General features: G+C 45.3%; 1 protein-coding gene, 1 non-coding gene and 1 pseudogene across 5 annotated transcripts in view; 1 reads left to right on the top strand and 2 right to left on the bottom strand.

The window, feature by feature from the left end:
• The window catches only part of LOC146871954 (microtubule-associated protein tau-like), a 1902682-nt gene that overhangs the window by 1246249 nt on the left and 635861 nt on the right, over positions 1-20572 (bottom strand). The gene's annotated exons all lie outside the window — the stretch shown is intronic.
• Positions 1055-5123, bottom strand: LOC146871959 (uncharacterized; annotated as a pseudogene).
• On the top strand, positions 17557-17663 carry LOC146871958 (U6 spliceosomal RNA). The gene has a single exon (XR_014959978.1). It is a non-coding gene; the product is annotated as a U6 spliceosomal RNA (small nuclear RNA).

Here is a 20572-nt window from a genome sequence, read left to right as displayed (position 1 = left end):
AAAAGGCTCTTTAAAGTCGTACAAGAAACATTCCGACTGCACATATGGCATAGGCAGATCGTACTTTTTAGCTGCTCTCTCCAACAAATTATGGAAACTACCAATGTCTCCAGGCGGAGAATCCACTGGCACCGGAGAAGGGGAAGCAGGAGTAGGGATAATGTAATCATCCCATTCCCTTATCCGGATCCGGGAGATCCGTCTGACCCTGGTCCTCATCCGAGGTATCATCCTGGACTGGAGGAACTGTAGGTGGTGGATCCACTATCAATTGCAGTGGAGGAAGCGGCAGCCGAGGCGCGGAAGGCCCGCTGGTGGAAGAGCGGGAACTGAAACATGCTGCTTTACCGGAGATGGCGTTGGAAACCTCTTTTTTTAGTCAGAAAGTATAAACTGTAAGTCTGAAATCAAGGAGGACTGCATACAAACCATCTCCTCCTGATAACCTCCATGATAGTTGTGGGGAGGATCATACTCCTGTTTGACATCATACCCAACCTCAGAATCCAAGTCCTGGCACTTAATGTGCAGTTCAGAAGGGCTATATGCATAGCCATATGGACCTTCTTCTTCCGAATCCTCTTCCTCTAGGAGGTGAGTAGGTAGCAGAGGTGTCACTTTGCTTGGGGAAGGGATCTCTGGAGTAATGTGACGTTTTCTGATGGTTACAGCAGAAATTGTATCTGTCGTCGACGGTGTCGTCGATGATGTAGATGTTGTCATCGTTGGCCCCGTCGACGATACTGTCATCATGACCGTCGACGTCGAGGCCGTCGTCGTCGTAACCGCGGCCGTCGTCATCCTCATTAAAGTCGTCGATGACCTCTTCGCCATGACTGATGACGCTGCATCAGACTTCACCGCCGTCAACGATGAAGACTGCACCGTTGGTGAAGGTAAGGAGACTCTCGTCGACGATCCCGTCGTCAGAGTCACAGAAGACTGAGGAGATTTTACCTTTTCGCTTCGTGTCGACGAAGACGATGACGGTTTCCGCGTCGACGCTGTCATCGGCAGCGTCGTCGACGGCAGAATTTTCTTAACATGTTTTTCCTCAGAGGGAACAGAAGAGGGCTTTTTGAAATCCTTTTTTCTGTGAGGAGGAGAAGATGGAGGAACAGAGCTCGACTTCCTCACTGCAGTCTCTCCTGCAGTAAGTCCTTCCCTCTCCTTTACACCTCGGTGAGGCGATTTGCTTGGACTTTGCCTGTCAGACCCATGAGAAGTCTTTTTAGAGGCTTTCCCAGGATGGTCTTCAGAAGAAGAAGGGTCAAATCTCCCCCTTTTGAGAGATCTTCTAGTAGACGCAGCTGATGAGGCCCCATCACTGTCGTCACTGGAGATAGGCTCCCTCCTGGATTTTAACTTCTGGAGCCAGGTCAGGAGACGACCCTCGCGGTCCCTCAAGGTTTTGGTCGAAAAAGTACGGCATACCTTGCAATCCTTGGCCTTATGATCTGGATACAGGCAATAGATGCAGTCCTTGTGAGGGTCATCCATGTAAAGCCTCTTTTTAGAGCAGGTGGCACAAACTCTAAAAAGGCCTTTTATCTCCTTCTCGAACATGTTAAGTAAAGGTGAAGAACAAAATTGAAGAAAAGCTCTTGAAAAAACTGTAGGAATAAAAGTAACAAGGAATAAAATGAGCAGAGCTCGGTGGAGACTCCATAGCACAACGTGCAGTAGAAAATCTGAGGGTCTGAGGTTCTCTCAGCAAGGCTCTACAGGGTGAGGCTAATCTGATTGGTTGTTGGTTTTATTTGGTCTCTTTTACAAAAAGAGGTGGCTATGTTACAAAACTAGAATGGGCCTACGCCTAGTTTCTGATTTGTAAGGATTTGTACTACTATTTTTATACATACTGGGGACTCTCATCTCGACGACGGGGAAGGATTCAAGCATGGCAGTCTATGAAAGTTCCAATACTGGAGTAAATAGAGTTTCCTTCTTACAGGGAACATCACTCTAGCTCTTTCACAAATGAGGTTATGGATCATACATATTGCATAGTAGACTCACACGAAAATACATCGATTGGGGCTCTCTGACTCGAATCTATGTTGAAACTGTAACCTTGCTCCTAGAGCTATTACACACATGTTCTTTAACTGTAAACATATCCCCCCTTTGGCATTAAATACAAAATAAATACTACTGAGAATATTTTCAAGACACACCTTCTCACTGATGGACCTATGTCAATCTTGGGAGTAATTGCATCTCTGCAATTAGACACTTTTCCTAACATTGCTATTCAACTCACTGACCTTTTACTAGCTATAGGCACTAAACTGATCCTTTCTAAATGGAAGAGCAGAACAAATATTTCCTTTCATACCTGGTGGGCATGGACCTACTTCATTAGAAGTGCTGACAATGCATGCTTTTGGAAATCTCACTCTTTATCTTCTTCTAGAAAACTACGGGATGCTCTTGGCAGTTAACTCCAGAAAACAAAAACATAGCATACCTCTTATTACACTTTTGACATTTTCAGAGTGGGAGTTTCGTCACCTGTTTGCCCTGACTCATATACACTTTCCTTTACTAGATACTTTGCAGATTAACCTGATATCCACTCTCCCTTTTTCCCTTTTCTTTTTCTTTTTCTTTTCCTTTTTCCTATTAAGAAAATCCCTGCCTAGTCATACTTTTCACATTATGATACCAACATCTCCTGCATAGTACATAGCTAAGGGGAATACTGTGATCTTTCCAATTGTCATGTACAGACGTGGCACAGTGTGGACATCGACAGTATCAACATGTCTAATGGGTTGTATTGCCCGCTCCAGACCAATGCTACCTTACAGGTGTTTGATGTAAACTTTATAAAAGGCAATAAAGTTTGTTAAAAAAAAAAATGATACCACATCTCCTGATGCTACTAATTCATCTAGGTTGCAGATGGTGTATCATTTTAACACTGACGATTTACCCACATTCTTTGGATGCTCCTAATGTGACATTATTACTTTGTATATATTTTCTCTTTATATCATAGGTCATTCGCATTGTCAAATGCCTTTTATTATACATTTTTTGTACTGAATATCACTTGTAAGGTATACCGTGATGCTTTACTATGAGTATCTTTTCTCAATAAAAACTTTTGACATGAAAGAAGAATTATGGTTGTGAATAATGGGTATAGCTAGCAGTCCTTTGGGCCAAACCCTTTTTTTGCAGGGTAATTTGAATACTTGAACATAAGACTGCAGAACATACTATCTATAGGAATGTCTTGTTTGAAATTATGCAGCACGTGGCAGTTGAAATGGAGTTTTGGGAGAAGTGAGTGTAGAGTTTATGGAAAGAGCCTTCAAAACAAGATAGCAGTAATTAGTTATGATGACATATATAGTGTTGTTATGCCATTCCAGAACCTATACAAGTTGGGAAGGAAAGGAACATAAAAAGTTTAAAAAAACATGAAACTTCGCTTTTGAAATACCTGTTCATTACCAAATAAATGTAAACACCATTGGCATACTCCAAAAGCTCACACCTAGAGCATCTGTACAATGATTAGTCTCCAATGCAGGATTAGAATAAGTAAGCATTTCCCTTACTAATCCAATTCACTATGAGCAACATTTAACTAACAGCCAACAAATCTTGCCATCAAGAAATTTCCATAAAGATCATAGCAAAGAGGCTACTCAAGAGTTTTGCATGCAGAAGAAATTCTCTGCTAAAACCCATAGTGGAGTTTAATTAAAAAAATATATTGGCACTCAATGCAGATGGGCAACTGTGGGATTTATTTGAAAGACTGCAAAAAATACATGTTTTCAGTATCATTCCATTATTTTGAGATCTGTGCTCAGTTCTAAAATAAAAAGTACAGGGATGGTGTAAGCAATCATGCAACTGGCATGCAATGTGACAAAAAAACATTACTTTAAACAAATAACTAAATAAAACAGAGAGGGAAAGAAACGAGCAGTATATACAATATGTATATGATTGCAGTGAAATTTCCATGGCAGTCTTTCAAGCAGGTCGCAGGAATTAGCTGTAAGCTTATTGCAGGGTTCAGCAGCAGGGTGCATTCTTGGTCTAGCAGACTGCGAACTCAAACAGGATGACACAAAAATGTGGAACACACCTTTTGATTGAGGAGCACAACTGACTGGTATTCCTAATCCAAGCATGCCAGGTTTTCTTCTTCGCACCATCATTCCATCATCTGGTTCAGCTTTATTCGAGATTCCATGAGTCAAGTGCTGTAACACACTGCCTGGACTCGTGAAATTGTCAATGATTCTATCAGAAGTGGTTAAAACAACATGTTCATATTTTAATTGCTTAACAGGCATAGGCCTATTGGCATCTATTTCCACTTGATAGACGTCTTCAGGGGATTTTGCTTCAGAATCCCCAGAAGCAGCCACATAACCTTAAGCTGAGAATGATGCTGATGAATGCTCAGTAAAAGATCTGTCTTCAAATTAGGTATTTTCAAAAACTGTCATAGCTATCTGTCTTTTTGGAAAATTGGCTACATAAACAGTCACAGAAGATTTATTAATTTCAAAAAAGTCATCTTTAGGTATTTGCTGTGCTGGTGAAAGCATTGGTAAATGTGTTTGCTACAAGTCTTTAAACATGCATTCACTACTTGCAACCTGCTCATATACTGCATCTCCATGATCTTCAAGATCAGAAGCTGATGTTTTATCTAATGGCGCACACCCATTTTCATAAGACAAGAAGTTATAGAATTTGGCATGATTTTCACATTCATCTTCGATCTCCTCCTTAGTTCGTGGTTCTTTTCCACCAATGCTTGCAGGCACTAGCGCCAATGTTGGCACAGATAATATCTCTTTGTGGCGTCCGTCTTCAGCTGTTACCTTTCCTAACTCAATGTGATCTTCATAAGGTACCTTTTCAATGTTAGAAAGTTTACCATTAATATTCTTTAGACAATGTTCTGTTCTTTTATTTTGATGAGTTTCTAACTTAAAATCCTTCAACTCAACAGCGTAGGTGGTCGGTGAAAGTTCTTGAACTGCACATATCTCAGAATTAAAACTCATCACTTCTTTGCATGCATCAATATTTTCAATTTCAAGTCCAACTGTCATGCTAGTTTCAGCAGCTCCATTCTGACACATATCTACAATGACTGCTGCTTTACTATACAAATCTTATATTTGTGACAATCAACAAAACATGTACATAGCAAAATCCAGTAATCCACCAATGTGGCACATTAATGGAAATCCTAGATTTAACACCCCCCTCAATACTATCTGCTCATATATACAGAAATGCTTGTTTATTACAAATTGGTACTAAAAAAATAAATATGAGATGATCCCTGTGCAGAATGCCCCAGTCTCTGATTCAGCCCTCACTTCTTTGACGGGTTTTTCATCCATTCCCCTGCAGGATTCACTGTCTATTCTCAAATCCCTGAAATCGGGTTCGTGATTTGATCCCTGCCTAGCCAGGCAGCTAGCAGCAGCTGCGGAGGTGGTTAATTCTGAGGTTAACACCATTATTAACATGTCGCTTCAGAGCGCCACAGTTCCACTTGAGTGGCAACAGGCTAAATTGCTCCCGCTGCTAAAAAAGTCCTCTTTAGATCCTGCTATGCTAGCTAGCTACCGACCTATCTCACTTCTCCTGGCTGTGGCGAACGTGTGTGAGAAGGCAGTGTATAAACAACTTTCCAACTTTGGTGAGTCATCAGGTGCCCTCCACCCAGCCCAGTCGGGATTTAGGGCCACCTACAGCACAGAGATTGCCCTTGTTGAGATGTCGGAGGCTATAAGAGAATGTTTGGATGCAGGTGGCAGAGCGGCCTTGATTTTACTGGATCTCTCTGCCGCATTTGATACGGTGCTCCATCGCCAACTCTTGGCCGTCTCTCAAACATTGGAATCTCAGGTTTAGCTTGGGACTGGTTTAAGTCATTTTAGAAGACAGAACACAGCAGGTATGGCTGCCCCCGTTTTCCTCGGCCCCAAGAAAGGTGACCACGGGAGTTCCGCAGGGCTCCACTCTGAGCCCCCTTCTCTTTAATGTAAATGTTACGCCATTAATCTATCTGGAGGAGGAGCTGGGAGCTAAGATCAGAGCTTACGCAGATGACACTCAGCTCCTCTTTACGTGGAAGGAAAAAGATTTGTTCCCGGATGTTGCCAAAAACTGTCTTGCTGCCGTTTTTAACTGGCTTGCAAGGGCTCAGCTCAAGTGCAATGAGGACAAGTCTGAGGTTCTTCTGTACAGGTCTCCCCCCCCCATTTCAGGGAAGATCTTTGGCCTGCAGACTATCCCAGGCCTAACTCAGTTGGCATCCCGGTTAAGAATCTGGGGGTCTGGTTTAGCAAGGAACTCCGGTTTTCTGTGCAGATAAAAATAAAATGTCCAGAGGGTGCTTTGGCACACTGAAATCGCTTAGGAAGTTCCTGCCATTGCTTCCCAGACCGGCCAAGGAAATGGTGACTCGTGTGCTCATCTTGTCGGGTATTGATTACGCTAATGCATTATATATTGGCTTTCCTGGATACCAGCTGAAAAAGCTGCAAACTATTCAAAATGCGGCAGCAAGAGTGCTGCTTGGGATCCCTGGCAGATCAAGCACAAAGCAACATCTTCGGGATCTGCATTGGCTCCCCGTGGTGCAACGCGTCCAGTCAAGCCCTCACGCTTACCCACGGTGCCCTATATAAATTTGGGCCTCCATATCTCAGGAGTCGTTTTGATTTCTACGTTCCTCGAAGACAACTGCGATCAGCCACATTACAACTTGCAATTATCCCCGATATCGCCTTACACGAACGGGAGGCAGCTCTCTCTCTTTTAAGGCAGCCAAAGCCTGGAATGCCCTTCCACATGAATTGCGAAACACTCAGGATCTTAGGCTGTTTATAAAGCAATTAAAGACCTTGCTTTTTAACTAATTCACAGCTCCTCCTAGCTCCGTGCTCCTTGTTTTCTGCAGTTGGCTTTCGCGGCGGGACACTCTTCAGTATCCGTGCGAGCTATAAGTGTTTTATAACATTAACATAACATCTATATAATTAATAGTAAAATGAAGATATATCACACCCGTTACATGGTCTCTGTATACAGGATAATCGAGCTTTTGTTTACACTGCATAGTATACCATCACTCTCTCATATCAGTTTTGTTTTTAGACAGTGTCTAAATCAAATAATAATTAAAGATAAAGTTCTACCTAATAGGAAGCATTCTATCCATTTCATACTGAAAAACACTATGATCTGCAAGGTTACTAGAGAAGAAAATATATATTCATAACAAAGCTGACAGTAATATAAAGCTGTTCTAAAACTAAGAGCAAATTTATATTTTGGTAATTCCTGTATAAATACATATCACACTCATAAACAAAGCTTGTTTACATGAGTAAATCACAATATGGGGTAAGGCGGTCAATTTCTAAATGCTTTCCTTTACTAATTTGCAGTATTTTGAACGCAGAGAAGTATAATCAGATTTAAAACTATGAAAGCTAGTAGGAGGCACATGGACTAACAAGTATTTGCAAAGCCCATGAGTGGTGCAATAGTAATGATTTAAAATTAATTTTATTACAGGCATATGCCACAAAAGGGAAGAAAAAAACACGCTAACGCCTAAATATGGAGGTCATTTTCTTGTAATAAAAAAGTTTTTAAAAAATCACAATTGCATGATTTTAATAAAACAGTAAGAGTGCTTTCTAGCAGGCAGGTAAACCCATAGCAGTTATAGAAGCCATTTTTGTTTGAATGTACATCATTGGATGATCCTTATTGGGGAAAAAAGTATTACTGACATTGAAATACAGTTACCTAAAGAATGCACAATGGGATCAAAAAATAAAGAAGGATAAAGAATGGAAAAAAAATGGTATATTATTACCCACACGCTCAGGCACCGAAGTGTACTTCATTTTTTTCCCTACAAATGTGCTCATTTAATCTGGCAAAATGCAGTCACTCACAGTGCAAAAAAGCCAATGGCTGAAGAGTGCTGACTCACTGCCCTGTGCTGTATTCTTTGGTGGGTGGAAGCCAAACATGAATGACAGATGAACAAACCAATAAAAGAATTTGGCTCGGCCAAAGTCCATTTATGCATTTTCATATATGTGTTAAAAATGTATTATTTTTTTGATCACATGATGCTGCTAAAGAGGAAAGATGTCTCTAGGTTGGGTGATAAAATAGTTTAAGCACAAAGCAGTAAGTTCCCTAAACTGAAGCCTATCTAAATGATAAAAAACAAGTTATTTGCCTGTAAACAATGCTTCTCCAGTATTAATATATTTTATAGATTCACATGCTTGAATCTTCCACGTCGTGATGGTGACTCCCACCATGACGACGGGGAAGATTCAAGCTTGTGAATCTATAAAAGATACAGTACTGGAGAACTTAAATATATCACCTTTAAACTATTTATATAATTAACAATCCATTAAATAATTAATTAAGGATTGAAAACTAATTAACATTAATCTTAAATGATTTTTACCTTAACTTCCCAACCTATACCCGTTCAAACCTAACAACCCGCTAAAGATAACTTATTAATATTAATACTAAAATAAAAATTAGAATTACAATTTTACTTTCAAAAGATAATATAACAGTTAACAATTTACATAATTATTTTTTAAATTGATTATAAAAAACAAATTACTAATAAATTAAAAACATTTCATATTTAAATAACATGCCAACAACCCACTATGGCACTATAAATTACTACTAACATTTAATAAAAATTACTAAGGGCCCGATTTAGATTTCGGGGGACAGGTTACTCCATCACAATGGTAACGGATATCCCATCCACCGTAATCTAAATCCCATAATATCCTATGGGATTTATATTTCGGCAGACGGGCTATCCGTCACCGTTGTGATGGCGTAACCAGCATAACAATTATACCAACAATACTAACAACTAAAATGAATATATTACCTAAAACAAAACTATATTATTGAAAACAACAATATTCTTGAAAATTATATTATTTACCCCCAAAAATAATGCTTGGGCAGAAATATATGTTGCAAATCTTTAAGAAAATTAATCACAACAGGTAATTTAAACAAAGAGGTTTGGTCCATCAAAAACAAAAAGACTGAAAGAGTCAAATGTAACCTTTACCAGTGCCCTGTGCAAGCCCTTGCTCGGCCAAAGTCAAAACAAACAAGACATCCTGCAACGGGTCTGTCTGGCTGCTGCCGCACCAAGCCACAGATTCATCTCAGCACCCGGCGTACACTGATTTCGTGGAAGTGCGCCTGGCTACCAGGATACCATCAACGACTTTGAAAGGTTGATCAAAGAAGATCAACTGCACACATAGATGTGAGGTCGTGTAAGGCCAGGTGCAAGACAATGCCCTGCAGCTGTGAACAAAGATTCTCCTGAAGCGGCAACCTGATCAGAGAACACATGCCAAGCCCACACTCTCCTGGCCCCAATCCACAGCCAGTGAGATTGATTGGGCCCGGTATTGCTGATCTTGATCAGTGCTCGGGCAGGAGAGGGTAGCAGCGGAAAGGCATACAGGAGACCCATGCTCCTCTCTATGCAGAATGTGTCTCGGAGAGAGAGCCTTCTTGGGAACGTCCGTGGGTAAAAGTATTGCCACGTCACATTCTATGAGTTAGTGAAGTGACTGAGCCAGGTTTCTCCCCGTTGCGGGAAGAAGTCCTGTGCCACCTCCAGGTGAAACTTCCATTCGTAATGAGGAAGGCATCGGCGGCTGAGTTTATCATATACAGATCAGACTGCTGCAGACGCCTCTTGGCACAGGACCCAAGACCCCTTCTCTGCCTGCTTGTTGCAGTAACATTTGATTATGATCTTGTCTGTAAGGACCTGCACCAGCCCAATAGGGACGTCTGTGACCGCAAAAATGCATTTTGGTCTGTATGAATTCCAATTTGTGATCCGGTAACATGTCACTGAATCACAACTTGGAATTGCGTATACATACCGATGCAGTATTGGGAAGGGGCGTGTTCAGTGCATCCCTTCCTAATACAGCATTGGAGCTGTATGTAGGAATGTTTGTGCCCAGGATGCGGTCGCAAAACATTTGTATTTTACCACCTACTTCGAGCAGAGCCATCATATCTCAGATTTCCAGCCCATAGTGTGAGCCAAGGAAGTAATCAGAGATAAAAAGTGGTCTACCTGAGAAATGGGGAGGCGGGCGGGTCGCATGTGAATCTATAAAAGATATCAATACTGGAGAATCATAGTGTGCAGGTAAGTAACTGGTTTCTTCTGCAGTATCGAATCTTTCATAGATTCATATGCTTGTATCAGAATAGAAAGCAGTGCTCTTACAAGGAAGCGTTTCCAGGATAGCACCCTTTTTTCTCAGGCTCTGCTTCCTGTTTGAGAGATTAAACTATATCCTCTAGAAGATAGAACAGATTGTATGTTTCAGCATGTATATTAATGCAATATATTACATAAAAATCAAAGACATATAACGAGAACTATTCAATGTAACATTTAGGAAAAGGCATTTAACAAGAACAAAAGAGCCATTTGTAGAAATTGTAAGGTAAATACCTTAATGAAACAGGTGACGTAGCACGGCTTGTCCCACTGCTGAATCTGCTTTCCAAGCTGTGTCCAGACAGTAGTGTGGACATTCTTCCACGTTGCCGCTCTGCAAATATCCGGGAGCGATACTCCCGCAAACAATGCAGCTGAAGTTGCCATTTTTCTGGTTGAGTGAGCTCGAACCATCGAGTGTAAAGGACCTCCGGCATTTTTGTGACACAAAGTAATGGCTGAGGATCCATCTGGATCTGCTAGTCCTTGACAAAGCCAAACCTTTCCTGGGACCAGAAAACACTATTACCAACTGACTTGTCTTTCTAAAGGACTTTGTCTTATCAATATAAGATTTTAAACACCTCTTGACATCTAATGTGTGCAAAGATTTTTCTGCTGCAGACGATGGGTCTTTAAAATATGTGGGTATAACAAAAGGCTCATTGAGGTAAAAATCCGAAGGAACTTTCGGAATGAATTTAGGGTTTGTTCATAATATCACCTTTACTGTTTTGAATTGAAGGAAAGGTTCTGTGATGGAAAAAGCCCGAATCTCACTGACCCTTCTAGCTGACGTCAGAGCCAGGAGTAGAGCTACTTTCCAAGATACAAACTGTAGCTCAGCTGTGTGAATCGGTTTGAAAGGTGGTTTCATTAGTTGCGCCAAGACTGTGTTAAGCTGCCATGGAACTGATGGATGTCTAATTGGAGGGAAAACTCTGAACAATCCTTTCAAGAATTCCTTTATCACTCTCTGTGACCAAAGAGATGGATGATTTGGTTTCCTGCGATATCTTGAAATGGCAGCAAGATGCACTTTGACTGATGCATGAGAAAGGCCTGCCTTGGCTAGATGTATTAGATAAGGGAGAACCTGCTCCGGAGAAGAGTGCAAGGGGTGAAGCGATTGTGTCAAACACCATTGGCAAAACCTTTTCCACTTCGCCACATAGGTTTTATTTGTGGAAATTGCACGAGTGGGAGAGGATATCTCGGCATTCTTCATTAATGTTTAGGGACTGAAATTCGTGCTCATGAGGTTCCATGCCGACAAGTTCAGCGAGGCCAACTGGGGATGAAGAACTTTCCCTCTGTGCATCCAAATCAAAGTTTGGATTAGAGGAAACTGCACTCTAGGAGTCACATTATAAGTGAAGAAGCTCCGAGAACCAGAATTGTCTTGGCCATGCCGGGGCTATCAGAATTAAGTGACACGGTTCCCATCTAATTTTCCTGAGCACCTTTGGGATCAGCGGGAATGGGGGAAATGCATATGCGAACATCCCTGTCCAACGGAGCTGAAGAGCATTCCCTCAAGATCCTGCTTGCAAAATGTTTACACTTTTTGTTGTTTTGACTGGCAAACAGGTCCAGAGCTGGAGTGCCCCATAAGCGAAATAATTGAATGAGTTGATCCTGATTCAGTTCCCATTTGTTACAAACACTTGCTGATCTGCTTAGCGAATCTGCTCTTATGTTGTGTATTCCAGGAACATGTTGAACTTGCAGAGAGATATTGTGTATTAGGAGCCATTTCCAGATCTCTTGAGCTTGCGCCGATAGGGGCTTTGATCTTGTTCCCCCTGTTTTATTAGATAAAACATCGTTGTTGTACTGTCTGTCCTGACTAGTACTGGAGAATTGTCAATCCTGGGGAGAAAAGCTTGGCGGCCCAAGAACACAGCTTTTATCTCCAATAAGTTGATGTGTAATTGAGCCTCTTGTTTGCTCCAGTGTCCTTCGATTTCTAGGTCTTGAAGGTGCGCTCCCCATCCCTCCAATGATGCATCTGTTGTCATTATATAACTGGGAGATTAGCTAATCATTAGTAATAAGTAGCAATAAGAGGGGAAGAGAGCGTGGAACGTTAACAGAACAGAAAAATCTGCACAAGTGGATTTAAATCAACCCCAATAGTGCGTAGCATGTAATATCCAAGTAATAGATGTTGCGAGTGACCATAAGGGGGGTTCAGATGTGTAAGCGCATTGGTAGTTAATCATATCCCATCAAGCATGAATGATGGAAATGGAGCTTCACAACTTCTTTTCGGATGTAAAATCAACAAAAATAAAAGTAGACCCTAAACGGATAAACAAGAACAAGAATCCAGACCCTCGTCACACACAATGGGACCAGACAAGGTATGAGAGAGCGCTAGGGATATGAGTAAGGAACAGATATTAAAATATGTACCCCATATATCATAGTCCATCACCACGTGTTTATAAAGAAACAGAGATAGAAGGTATGATGGAAAAGAAAATAAATCACTGGGGAGGGTTATAGCCACCGATTTGGTCACATCCATTTATAATTGTGCCAATATCTGATAGACAAATATCATGTTTTACACCATTACTGAGGATCGCAAAAGTTCCTGACCATTGGTTTCCGTACTTTAATCATTTTCAAGAAAGTAGTGCATTTCATTATCACTGTTAAATCCTTGAATAGCACTACGTAATCTGCAAATCCATTTTGCCTCACACTGCCTAAGCTGCAGTTCACGATCACCTCCTCTTTCTGCACTTTCCACATGTTCAATAGCATGGAACCAGAAATTGGCAAGACCCTCATGCTTATTAACAAAATGTTCCATCATAGGATATCTGGAGTCACGTTTGAGTATAGCCCTCCTATGTTCCTGAATCCTGATCTTTAAGCTACGTTTGGTACTGCCTACGTAAATGGTTCCACAAGGGCATCCAATCACGTAGACAACAAACATAGTATTGCAATTGATGAAATTGTAGATGTTATAGTTTCGGGAGCCATTGTATGAAAAGTTCTTAATTCTATTGATCCCCAGTTCACAAATGTTACACATTGTACAGGTAAAGAAACCTTTTGGTTTGGATGGTAGCCATGTCAGTGGATTGTTGTTACTTTTTCTAATGTAACTCGGGCATAAATCATTTCTTAGAGTTTTCCCGCGCCTATATGTGATTGATGGATTTATGTGAACCACTTTCTGTAGACCGGGTATCTCACATAGGAGATTCCAATGTTTCTTCAGCAGCTTAAAAATAGCACTGCTATGTGAGGTGTACTGGGTCACGAACCTGATGTTATTGTCACTATTCTTGTTTCTACTCCTTTTCTGTTTTTTTGTTGTTATTAAGGTGGTATCCCTGGTTAGTACACGTGCCCTATTTTCTGTCTTTTCCACAATCTCTTTTTTGTATCCCCTGGCCAAAAACCTTTTCTTAACTTGTTGGAGATTTATGTCAAAATTAGATTCCTCACTGCAATTACGTCTGACACGTACCATCTCCCCATAAGGAATATTTTTAATAGTAGAGCTGGCATGTGCTTTTTCTGGATGTAAAACTGCATTACACGCGGTGTCTTTGCGATATAAAGTGCTATGGATGTGCCCATCTTGTATATAGAATTGTAAATCCAAGAAATTGATTTTCTCATTGCTGAATTCCATTGTGAGTTTGACATTAAATGGATTGGAGTTAAGGTATTCAAAGTAGTCCTGAAGTTGTAAAACAGAACCCGACCAGAGGCAGATGATATCATCGATGTACCTCCCCCAGAACACGATGAATTCAGTCCAGCCTGCATCCTTTTTTTTTTTTTAAACTTTCAGCGCGAGGCGCGCGCGCTTGTCTCTCTGAGCTTCCGTTTCACCCCTCTCACTCTCGTCCTCTTTCACTTTCCCTCTCTATTTCTTTCGTCTCTGCGTATGTCTTCTTCCTGTCTCTTTCTCTCGGGAATGCTTTCAGTGATAATTGTATTTTTAATCAATATTAAACTAGAAACCTGTGTCAAATAACAATTGTGTCAGCAGATCATGCATGATTCTAAGCAGCTGTACAGTGAAACACAAAACAATATCACTGCATGTGTTTAAATACAGTTTCATGTGTTACAAAATCGCTGTAGCATGCGCGCTATATGAAATAATGTCTCAATTTAAACTACTGTGTCTTGTAGCTAGTGATTTGTATTCCCTGGTGACTTTTAGCGGAGTGATGGTTTATAATATTTACAAAAACTATTAAGGAACATTTTCAGATGTGCTCCTCTTCTATAGCTACCTTCAATTATTGCAGACCTAAGCAAATTAATAGACAAATGCTGTGCCATCGCCGAGTCAATGTCTCAAACGCCATCTGCCCTCATGTCTACTGTTAAACATATATTTTTAAAAAATCAGTCTCCGGCAATTTTCTCACATTAAGGTATACATTCAGGGAACTAAAACATGATGGGTGAGAGTTCTAAAGAGGTCGAATCTAATTTCTTTAAACGACACGATGTTTACAGATTCTAAATATTTGAAGAAAATTATAAGCCTATATATTGCATCTATCACTAAATGGATCCCTGACAGTAGAAAAAAAAAATCACAACAACGCATTAGAACTGTAGGCTGAAAATATCCTTACATGGCTTCCAAAATGGTTTAAGTATTAGTGTCTGGGTCCTAGGCCACGAGACACCAATTCCTGGGATGTCAGCATTTGTGTGACCAGTGGGTCATTTACTGAGGCACCGCCAGATGGCTGAAGTGTGTGGGGCGAGGGGGTGGTGCAGCGACTTCTGCTACACCTAACATATTATTGCTGATGTGAGATCATGCTGGCTGCTGCCCTAAATGAGGACATTTTGGAAAACAGGGGCAGGCGTTGCATTTTTTACATCCGATTCTGCATAGTACCAAAGACAATTATTGTTCGCTAGAAGCAAAACCATCCTACATAGTAGAAAGACACTAGGAAACCATTACCTCCTCGTTAGTCTTCCTCGCCACATGACTAACAAAGTGAGCTTCAGCTCCACACCAGAACCCTCCAAAGCAAAAAAGTCAGCCTCCCATGCCTCCCATCCCCTCCCAATATGGCCGACCCAGTACACCCATGACCTCTATAAGAGGCGGGCCGGCCCAACCCATCAGCCTGTTTTTTTTGTTCTGCGCACGTCTCTCCAGATGCGTCAGGTAAGTGGTGCCTGCTGTAGCAGGTACGTGGGTCTCAGGTTGGAGGTCCTGCTCTAGCGGACCCTAGGGGCTTGGACTCTGTTTGTTTCCCCCTGCTGTTGGCCCCTGGTGTAGTGGTTGGTTTTAGGTTTCCTTTACTTCCTCCTTCATGCCGGTTTTGCTCTGCTTTAGCGAGCCGTGGGTTTTTCAGGGGGGGCGGGGATGCGTGGGGGCAGTTGTTTCCATGCCCCTTTCTGTGTTTCCCTGGGGGGCTTTTGTGTGGCTTCGTGCCTTCTGTGCCTCGCCTGTGCCAGCCCCCCTTCTAGGGCGCTCCCTTTGTGTTTTTTTTTAAAACAACATAATAATGGAGTGGTATCCGCCGCCCGCCTTTCCTTGACGTGCGGGCGGCGGCTGTAGGGCGTTGTCCGTGCCTCCCCCGGGTCTCTTGCTCGGGCGGGGTGTTCTCGTGGCTGTTTCAGCTCCGTGCCGCGTTTTGCGGCGTGCGCCTCCCGCTAAAATCGGCGCGGGAGGCGGCTCTGCATGGCTGCGTGGCGGGCGGGGGACCTGGCTTGCTGTGCGTTCGAGTCCCGCAATCGCTGTCACTATGGTTGTCGAGGCTCTCAGGGTTCGAGTTTTTGACCTTCCTCCCTTGATCCGTGCAGGTCCCCCATGGGATTCCACTCGCTCAGCCAGCGATTCGTGGGGGTGAGTGCTCTGCCCCGGCCCGTCTCTGTTGAGGTTGCTGCCTGCTGTCAGGCGGTGATTCCCTGCGCTTTCCCTATATTTCGCTGCAATTACGCGCGTCCGCGCTCCCGTTTCCCGGTCTCCCCCACTTACCTTCGGGTGCAGGGGCTGGTACATTCCTCGGTTGGCTGCTCCTACCTGGGTCTGCTCGGGAGTTTCGCGGGTTTCTGGTCTCCGTGGCTCCGTTGGTTGGGGCTTCTCCTCCTGGTTTCCGGCAGGCGTTCTCTGGTCCGCCTCTGAGGGGCGAGGCCTGGCTCCCACGACTTCGGTCTCTGTGCGCGCTCGGGGCTGTTTTCATCAGGTGCAGGGGTCCGGTGGCCGGGCTGCCTCCTTTGCGCTGCGCGGGTGCGCTTCCTCAGGTATGTGTAGTGCCATTCTTGTCTGCACGGCTGTTCTGTGCTGGTATTTTGCGTGATGGGACCACCTTGACTGCATGTATGCGCCACTTTTGTGTCCGCTTTCGTTTTCTCCTGTCTCTCCAGGGTTTCCGGCCCTGGGCCTCGCTCGCTTCTTGCAAGGTGGAGGTCGCTCTGCCCTCTTGGCTGCTGTGTTTGTCTCCTACTATATGGTTTACTGGCATTGGTTGGTCGTCCTTGTCGCTGTGTGCCTCGGTTCGCCTGTCGGCTCCGTCTCTCCTGAGTGCGTCAGGTTCGTGGTGCCTGCTGTTGCGGGTCTCGGGTTGGAGGTCCTGCTGTAGCGGACCCTTGGGGCTTAGTCCTTGTTTGTTTCCCCTGCTTGTTGCCCCCGGTGTGTGTGGCGATTGCGGCTTCCTTGGTGCCGGTGAGGCTCTGCTTTAGCAAGCCGTGGGTTTTCAGGGTGGGGGGGGTTGCGTGGGGGCCGGTCTTTTCCGGTCCCCTTCTGTGTTTCCCTGGTCTCGGTGCCGGGTCGTCGCGTCTCTTGTACCGTTGCCTTCGCCGCCCGCCTTTCTTTGTTTGCGTGCGGGCGGCGGGGAATAGGTGGCTGGGTTCGTTACTGTTGACTTTCCCCTGGCCCCGGCGCGGCTTCGTGTGACGTTCCGTATTGTCCAGGTGCTCTGGCTCTATGGTAAGTCTTGTGCCTGTGGTTATATTGGGTCTCACAGGACATGGGTTCGTGTCCCGCATACGCTGTCTATTTGTCATCTGTTGGCTAAATTTCAGACTCTTCTTTCTGTGATTTTCTGTGGCAGCGCCTCCTTTTTGGCTCATCGTTTCCCTGGGTTCTCTTCTTGTCGCGTTGGTCCTGCGGCCGTTCCTCCCTGTAGCTCCTGCTCTCGTCTTTTCTCGGGTGCGGGCTGGTTGGTTCCTGGTTAGCGGACCACCTGGATGTAGTTGCTCGGTTGGGTGTGCTCGCTTCGGCAGCACATATTCTAACTTTGGAACGATGCGGGGAGGACTTGCATGGCCCCTGCGTGAGGGTGTCACGCCCCTCCGCGATGCGTTCCCTGTGTTTGGGAGCGTTGTCTGTGGGTCCCTGGTTCGGTCCCTGGTTCTTTCTGGGGTTTCGGCACGGTTTCTTCTTCTGCCTTGCCGTGCCTGGTGCTGTGGCCCTGGGGTTGGGCTGTTCGCCGGGGGGACCCGTTCCCGGGTTTCGCCTTCCTTCCTGGGTTCCCCTGTACCTGCCGGCTCCCCGCTGTTGACCTTGGTCTGTACTGGTTGCTGTGGCCTTCGGGGTTTTAGGGGGCTGTGCACGCCGGCTTGACTGCTGGGTCTCTGTTTGCCTGTTCTGCTCCGGTTGTTGCCAGTGGGCTTGCCTTCCTCAGGCTGCTGCGGTGGTGTCCCGTCCTCCTCCTGCTCCTTGACTTGGTGCGCGTCCCTTGCACCTTCCTCCTCTTCGTTGCGTGTTCACTTCTCCTGAGTCCTTCCATGGGCTCTGGTGTGGGTGTTTTTTTACGCTGGTGTGATGTGGGGTGCTTTGGTGTCCGGTGGTTTTGGTCCCTGTTCCCTTGTGCTGGCCTCATCCGTACGTTACTTGCCGCACAGCTGTGCTCTTGCTTGCTTGTTCTTCCCGTCGGCCTCTGGTGCCTGGAGTCCCTTGCAGGTGCTTGTTTTCGCTTTGCAGCTGTGGTTTCTGGTCCTTGCTGCTTGCTTCCTTGTACGGGGTGTTTGACCTGAGTTGTTCCATTGGGCTCTTCTGCACGTATTTTTACTCTGCCGGGTGGGCCTTCGGTTGGCCGTTTCCTGGCTTGGTTTTGCCCCTGCCTTGCGGGGGCTTCTTGGGGCTCTTGCCTCGGTCATTCTCTGCCAGGGTCCCTGGGCTGTTTCGCGCCTGGGCCTGTTGGCTCGGCCGGGATGTTTCTCCTGTTGGTGGGGCTCGCCTGGGCTGATGGTTTTCCCGGTTCTCTTTCCCGTTGGGGCTCGACGCTCCCTGTGCGGTTTGGCTCCTGTTCTTCTTTGCCCCTGGTGTGCTCGCTTCGGCGGCTCATCTCCTTTCGTTGGAACACTTCTGTGTGGTTTGGTGTGGCCCCTGCGCAGGGTTGACACGCATTTTTTCGTGCAGCGTTCCTTCTTTCGAAGGGGGTACGGGGTCCTTCCGACTCGGGTTTTTTTCCCTGGGTTTTCTCGGCCCCGTTCCGTCCGGCTCTTCTGTCTTTCTCGCCTTTGGTGGCTTGCGGCCTGTGGCCTTGCCCTTGTGTTCGCTCCGATCCCTGTTGGATCTCCGGTTTTCGGCTGGGGCGGTCCTGGGGGTTGGTTTGTGTTGCTATTGGCCTTGTGGGCTCTAAAGAGTCACTCTGGCCTGAAGGTGAATGTCTTGGCCTCTTACTCTGCAGGTTAGGTGTTCTCTCCCTGGTCTTCAATGTCACTGTTTGCTCAGTCTTGAGAGTATTTATGGTGTTTCCTTCAGTAAGTTTCGGATATATTTTGCCTTTGATCTTAACTTGTGTCCCGGGGTTGGTTGGTTTGGCCTCCCGTGTGCTTGCCTCGTCGGCTCCCTTGTGGACTGTTGCTGGGGCGTTTTGCTTGTCCTCTGCACTGGGCTGTGTTGCTCGTGCGTTCAGCTTTCCCCTTCCTTCCGGGTCCGTAGTGCTTCTGTGCTTGGGTCCCCTGGTGGGTGGTTGCTTTCCTGTTTGGGGCTTGGCCTTGGTCTTCTTCGGTGGCCTTGCTGACGGGGGCTCTTTGCCTTGCGTCGGTCTGGGCTCTCTCGTTGCTGTCGCGTTCCCTTCCGGGGTTCCGTTGGGCGGCTGTGGTCCTTGTCCCTCCTGTCTCTCATTACTGGTGGGGCTTGGGTGCCTTTCATTTTGTTGTTCGGGTGGGGTGCTGGTTTCCTTTTCTGTGCCTCCTCCCGTTCTTACGGCTCCTGTCGGTCCTTTTGCATCTGCCTCTGTTAGCCTCCGGCTCTGGTGGCTTTTGTTTTCTTCTCCCCTCCGGTCCTTGGTTTGGGGGTGGTGCGTCTCTCTCGCTGTTGGTGGTCCACTGTGCGCGTGGCTGGGCTTTGGTCGGCCTGGGTCTCTTGCTGCTGTGGCCTTTTTTGTTGGGTCTCTGTGGTGTGGCTGCCCTCTGTTTCTTCTTTCCCTGTGGGTCTCCGGTGGCTCCTGGGCCGTTTGGGTCCCCCCTCGCTTTGGGCTGTCCATTGGGCGGTCTTGGCGTTTTGGCCCGGCTTGCTGCTTTTTGTTTGTGGGCCTGTTTTCGGTTGCCTTTTGGTACCGTGTGGTCTGGTGCCTTGCTTTCTCTGTCCTCCTTTTTTCCTTGGTGGGCGGATTTTCTGGCAGCACTTCTTGTCTGGGGGGGTCTGGGTTTTCGGCCCTTCCGGTGTTTTTTCTGTCCCGGGCTGGTTCCTCCTGCCCGTGGGTGCCTCTCTCTTGGGTGGTTTCTCCGCTCGTTGGGCTGTTGGGTTTGCCCTCTCTCGTCGGTTTCCCTTCTGGTCCTTTGGTTCCTTGTGAGTTTCCATGAAGCCGCTTGGCTTTGGTATGTGCTCACTTTGTTAGTCATGTGGCGAGGAAGACTAACGAGGAGGTAATACCCCGATTACTTACCGGTAATCTTCATTACTCCGAGTGTAGTCTTCCTCGCCACATGAGTTCCCATCCCTCCCTCCCTATCTGGCTATCGGCTTCATGTTTAGGCTTGGTAGTTTCAGGCTGATGGGTTGGGCCGGCCCGCCTCTTATAGAGGTCATGGGTGTACTGGGTCGGCCATATTGGGAGGGGATGGGAGGCATGGGAGGCTGACTTTTTTGCTTTGGAGGGTGCTGGTGTGGAGCTGAAGCTCACTTTGTTACTCATGTGGCGAGGAAGACTACACTCGGAGTAATGAAGATTACCGGTAAGTAATCGGGGCATTTCCCTCACTTATCATGCACAGCCCTGCCTCCCATACCTATCCATGATCTCTCACACAGACTCTTTCCCTCACATGCACCGC

This window comes from Triturus cristatus, chromosome 1_1, assembly GCF_964204655.1.
Source record: "Triturus cristatus chromosome 1_1, aTriCri1.1, whole genome shotgun sequence".
In the NCBI taxonomy this organism is placed as follows: domain Eukaryota; kingdom Metazoa; phylum Chordata; class Amphibia; order Caudata; family Salamandridae; genus Triturus; species Triturus cristatus.
This window is presented reverse-complemented; position numbering and strand designations above follow the sequence as displayed.